The sequence below is a fragment of the Mauremys mutica genome, chromosome 12, assembly GCF_020497125.1.
Source record: "Mauremys mutica isolate MM-2020 ecotype Southern chromosome 12, ASM2049712v1, whole genome shotgun sequence".
Taxonomy (NCBI): domain Eukaryota; kingdom Metazoa; phylum Chordata; order Testudines; family Geoemydidae; genus Mauremys; species Mauremys mutica.
Genome location: NC_059083.1, coordinates 76,485,067 through 76,491,551, shown reverse-complemented (window position 1 = coordinate 76,491,551; position 6,485 = coordinate 76,485,067).

Genomic DNA, 6,485 nt, shown 5'->3' with positions numbered 1-6,485 from the left:
ATGAAGGAAATGTCAGCATCACCTTGGTCTTGTGTGACAAAGAGTGGAGGGTTGTAAATACGATTCCTTGGTCCAGACTCTGCACAACACACAGCGTTTGTGTGACTTTTATGACAGAATATCGTCACAGCATGCAAGTGAGAATGAAGCCAAACAAAGAGGACAATAAGGGAGATTGCATGGAGTGTCCACTGTGTATATTCACAAACCCCATACAGTCCTGGGGCCTTAACATTTTAATTATACGTTTTACAAGGATTCAGTATTGTTCACTGGAAATCACTCTGCTGGAGAGGTGACCTTTTAAAGTTAGAAGGACAGTCTTAAGCAGCCTCGGGCCAGGTCTACATTACAATGTTTTGTTGGCACAGCTATGTCAGTGAGGAATGTGAAAAAAACCACCCCCTCTAGCGGCCACAGCTACACAACCCCCACCCCCCAGTGTAGATGCAGCTATGTTGATGGAAGAGTGCTTCTGTCAGCATAGCTAATGATGATTGGGAAGAGGTGTTACTATGCTGACAGAAAAACTCCATCTGTTGGCATAAGCTCTGTCTACAGTAGGGGGCTCTGCTGGTTTGGCCATACTAGCAAAGCATTTGTAGTGTAGACAAAGCCATTATCTGCGGCTCCTTTCTCTTCCAGAGCTAACATCAACTGCCCACTACTAGGCTCAGAATTGAACATTTTAATCAAGCTAATGTAATACGTAGGTTGAGAAAAGAGTGTCTGTACATCTGGGTATAGTGCTTAGATTATTCACAAGTAGAATTTGTTTTTAAAAATCATATGATACATGGAGGACAATCAGCAATAACCCAAATTTAGGTGAATAAATGTAAGAATACAGTTTAGATATTAGCATCCAAGTATTCGGGTACGTCACTCATGAGAAAAGTTGTACAGAGATTTGGTTGTGGAAAGCAAAATGAGTGGAGATTGTCCCTCAGTAATTGGGAATTAGGCTAGGTTGTCCATTTAGGAAATACAATCTATCAAATAGGGCAGTAGTGCAACCTCTGAATTAGCATAAACCCTTCTCTGGGAGTGACTTCTTCAAGAAACTGGACTGTCCCCTATTACGAAGTTGCTTCCCAAACCAAATGGAGCTCTTGGGGCCTGATCTAAAGCCCATTTAAGTCAATGGAAAGTGTCTCATTGACTTCAGAGTTTTGGATCAGGCCCCTAGTGCACAGAGCTGCCAAAAGCAGATAAGATATAAGCAAGAGAGACAGGGTGACCAGACAGCAAGTGTGAAAAACTGGGATGGGGGTGGGCGGTAATAGGCTCCTATATAAGGCAAAGTCCCAAATATCAGGACTGTCCTTATAAAATCGGGACACCTGGTCACCCTAAAGAGAGAGGATGGCGAGGAGGGGAGAGAGACATTAAATGCTGGGATACAACTGGCTTCCTCTACCCTGCTTCCCATCGGAAGAGATAGGGGAGAGAAAGAAAGAAAAAATGAAATCAAACTTTCACTCCATGGCGTTCCCAGGGATAGTTTTCCAAAAACTGTTGATTCATTTGGCTTCTCTGGGTAAGTTGCAAATTGGTGCTGATTGCACTATCAGTGGAGGACTGGAATTTCAAAACCATTTCCGTGAGGGTTCCCAAAAGACTCATGACAAGGCTGCCAGGCTTGCTCTGCTGGCTTCTATCAGCGCTCCATCTTTGTGGTGAGCTTTCATGTCTGGCTAATGGGACCCACCTCGCAACTTTCATACTGTTAATTGGAATTAAAAAAGAGGAAAAGCACACACTGCACAATTACCTGACAATGAGGTTCTTGGCCCTCTAATTCTGCCATCGATTGAGTGCTCTTTGTAGCTTCTTTCACCACCTTGTAGCTGGGGTGGGGCATTTCATTTAATCTTTCGGTAACTTCTGTTTCCTCTTGGGAAATCTTTAGTTGTGCAGAACTGTCTACTGTTTGTATCCTAATTGGTGCTGGGGTTTTGATGCTTTGTGCTCAGAGTCACAGAACTTCACACCAATGTTGCTCAGAGTTTCTGAGAATTGACTCTACTGACCTGACAGCTGAGAAAACGGAAGACTGTTCTTTCATGATTTCTGGCCTAGGCACACATGGGATGTGCTGGGAATCATTCAAAAAAGCCTGATTTTGTGAAAATTCCACTCGATTTAGACTCTGTGTGGGGTTTGGATAAATCCACATAAGCTTTGGTGAAGCCTTTGAACTCAATCATAGAAGTTTTTGAACTTCATTCATAGCTGCTTTTAACTAGTGGTGTCATTGCAACTATACACAAAATTAACAGGGGCTTTGACACCATAAAATACTAACTCTTTAATACAGATTGACAGTTTTGAGCCATTACAGGCAATCATGCTAGAAGAAATAAATGATCAGTAAGCGGAGCTTTCTAAAGATATGTCTACACTGCTTTTTAAAACCTAAGGTAGCAAGTCTCAAAACCCGGGTCCTACTGACCCACCCCTTCCCTGGGCTTCAGAGTCCGAGCCTGAACATCTACACCAGCTGTTTTTAGTGCCTGAGTGGCAGCCACATGTGCCTGAGGGTAAAGACTCGCTCTCAGAGTCACTGCTCTCAGAGTCACTGCTTTTAAAATACAGTGTCGACATACCCTGAGATTTTATCTGATTTAGATACTGTGCCCTCAATGACCTTTATCTTTCAACGAGCCAACTGAGGAACAGGTTTCTAGCAATGTAGCCAGCCATTCTGCAGTTAAGTTTTTTGGCGACTTACCTCCTTTGGCGTTCAGAACACTTAGACGAAGACACGAAGAAGGCGTTGAGCTGAAACATTTGTCTGCAGATTTGCTTCATTCATTCATTTTTAAAATTCATATGGCGGCAGTTTTGGTATTTATCTGAACACCAAACACAGGTGCGAATGTCCGCAACTTCCCAGTGCTATTCTCCCCAATGTACAGAGGGGGAACGGAGGCACAGAGTGACTGTGACATGCCCATGGTCACGCAGCAATTCTGGGACTGAGCAGGGCATTGAATTCAGGTTTCCCAAGTCCCAGATAAGCTCCCTAATGACTGGACCATCCCCTTCTACTAACAGACAAGTAACATTGATTAGAGCTAAGCATAGTACTTAGGAAATTACAATTCAAACGTCCTCTCTCTACTTCACCAGTGCAGCTTCATCCCAGCCCACCACACCCTCTGCTATGCCAGGCCTGAGCCCTCATGTGACAGTACTGAGGCATGTGTCCTGACCTGCAGTTCTCCTGCTCTTCCAGCCCAGGGTTTCCATGGAACAAGGAAACAAAGAAGGGAAACATCTCCTCACTATCTCCCCAAACTTCTGTACAGTAGCCATAGTAAGTATATGTATTGCAAAAGTGAACAGGGGGCGGAGCTCAGCTGGAACAGTAAGAACATAAGAACGGCCATACTGGGTCAGACCAAGGGTCCATCTAGCCCAGTATCCTGTCTACCGACAGCGGCCAGTGCTAGATACTTCAGAGGGAATGAACAGAACAGGGAAATTCATCAAGTGATCCATTCCCTGTCATCCAGTTGCAGCTTCTGGTAGTCAGAGGTTTTGGGATACCCAGAACATGGGGTTGCGTCCCTGACCATCTTGGCTAACAGCCATTGATGGACCTAGTGTCCAGGAACTTATCTAATTCTTTTTTAAACCCAGTTATACTTTTGGCCTTCACAACTTCCCCGGCAACGAGTTCCACAGGCTATGACTGTGCATTGTGCGAAGAAGCACTTCCTTATGTTTGTTTTAAATCTGCTGCCTATTCATTTCATTGAGTGACTCTTGGTTCTTGTGTTATTTACCCCTTCACAAATACCTTCCCTATTTGCCTTCTCCACACCATTTGTGATTTTATAGACTTCTATCACATTCCCCCTTAGTTGTCTCTTTTCTAAGCTGAATAGTTCCAGTCTTCTTACTCTCTCATCATATGGAAGCTGTTCCATGCCCCTAATCATTCTTCTTGTCCTGCTCTGTACTTTTCCGAATTCTAATATATCTTTTTCGAGATGGGGCAACCAGATCTCCATGCAGAATTCCAGGTGTGGGCGTAACATGGATTTATATGGTGGCATTATGATAGTTTCTGTCTTATTATCTATCCTTTTCCTAATGGTTCCGAACATTCTCTTAGCTTTTTTGACTGCTGCTGTACATTGAGCAGGTGTTTTCAGAAAACTAGCCACAATGACTTTCTTGACTGGTAACAGCTAATTTAGACCCAATCCTTTGTATGTATATTATGTTTTCCATTTTGTTGCCCAGTCACCCGGTTTTGTGAGATCCCTTTGTAATTCTTCACAATCAGCTTTGGACTTAACTATCTTGAGTAATTTTGTATCATCTGCAAACTATGCCACATTGCTATTTACCTGAACAGCACTGGTCCCACTACAGATCCTTCCTGCTGTTTACCTCTCCACTGTGAAAACTGACCATTTATTCCTTCCTTTGTTTCCTTTTAACCAGCTACTGATCCACGAGATCCCTCTATTAGTCTGGGGCATGAGGCATTCTTAGTGGAGGGTGCCCTAAAACGTATTACCCCCTTTAGAGCAAAACCTGTCTAAAAATCTCCTTCCTTAGGAGAGGAGTGAGGTGAGGTGTGGTGGGGGAAGGCAGATCTCAGGCTTTGTGGGCTGGAGAGCACTTTAATGTTGGCATTGGATCAAAGGGAGTTTGTAATCTTTGAAAGCACAATATTCCATTCTTTATGCACTCAAAGCTTGGGATAGGAGCAGTGATTATGCTAATTTATTTACATATGTAAGTGCACACACATGTAAAATTTAGCACTTCTATCTTCTTTCCATCTGAAGCTCTCAATGTGCTTTATAAACATTACTTAGCCTCTCAATTTCTTGGAAGAAGCGACTGTTCTCATGTTGAAACAACATGCTAACTGAGTCTATGGCAGTTCGGAACAGGATTCTGCTCTCCCAGTTCTGTGCCTTAAACACAAGACCACCCCTACCTATAAAACCAATTTTGGAAAAGTAAGTACCATCTACTATCCGGGGGGGAGGGGGGGGATGGGGGGAGGGAGCCCAGTCCTGCTTAGAATATTTTTCCACTGACCTATGGATCCACATCTGTATTGAAATGTCAGCTCATTCAACACCAATGAAGCAAATTAGCAGAAGATGAGTGAGTGTCCCAAATAAATGCCAGAAGATGTAAGGATATTCCTGAATACAATTCAACACAGCCCTACTAAAGATTCAGGCTCCAACTTTTTTGAGGGTGTGTGTTCATGAAATAGAAATGGGCCCATTAACTTTCTAACAAACATGAGCCCCCCCACCCAATAATTCTCTTATAAACCCTCTGGCTTATTTCCTTGTTCCAGGAAGCCCTATATGAAGAAAGGGACTTTATTCCATTTTATGCAGAGATAATGGGTTTCAGTGTCAAGAAAACAAACTGGTCAGTTATGAAGTCCAATTTGTGTGTTGTAGGTTTTGCTCCTTGGTCCATTGAAGTTCATATTAAAACTCTTATGGGTCTTCAGCTAGGCCAAGCTTCTGCCCTTCAGAGTAACCATCAGTCAATCAGTCCAGTTACCGAGCTGTTTGGAATCCTTAGTATATGCAGCCCCAAAGACAATGAAGGGATTGTAGTACAATATAGAATATATAGGAAAATTTTATCCTAATGTATAATCTTGACTGATTTCCTTGGCCCTTGAGATACAAGTGTGGATATCTGCAATGTAGCCGCTGTGTTGAGTTGTTGATTTTAAGTATTAGAGCACACCCTGCTGTAACCCTATGCATTTTACATTGCATTTTCCTGTGCAGAGGATTTCCCGCCTGTGGAAGTAGTGGTGGAGAGGAATACAGTTTCTTAAAACAAACAAACAAATTAATAAATAAAAAATTAAGGATTACTTTTGACAGTAATCCACTGTCTCCAAATTAATTTTCTTTCCTTATAAAAGCTAAAGGACAATGAAATAAGTCTAATTAAATATGGCTTATTCATAACATTGGGGAGCTCTAGTTCTACTGCATTGTTCCATGGTAAAGGACAAAGATATTAAGTAATATTCTTTATAGGCTCAGGATCACTTTCTCAATGTCAGATTTCTTACAGAATTAGGAATCCTCTTCTAGATATCTTGACTAGATCACACTTCTGTGGGAAACATGATGTTTAGGGACATACCTACCTTCACAAATGCCCTCTGTGTATCTTTGATTTCTCCACTAGTTAAATAAAAGAACCCGTCATAAAAATAACCATCAAAATTCCACTGTCCGAAGTCATAGACAGCTGTAGGCCATTTCCAATTATGCAGGAAAGGGAACGAGAGAAAGGTGAAAAGAAAGGACAGTGGATATCAAAAGGGATGGGATGGACCTGGCCCCAGATTAACCAACAGGGGGTGAAATCCTAGCTCCACTGAAGTCAATGACAAAACTCTCATTGAATTCAGTGGAGCCAGAATTTCATCTTGGGTCATGATCTTGAAGACTTTTCTTAGGCAAAGC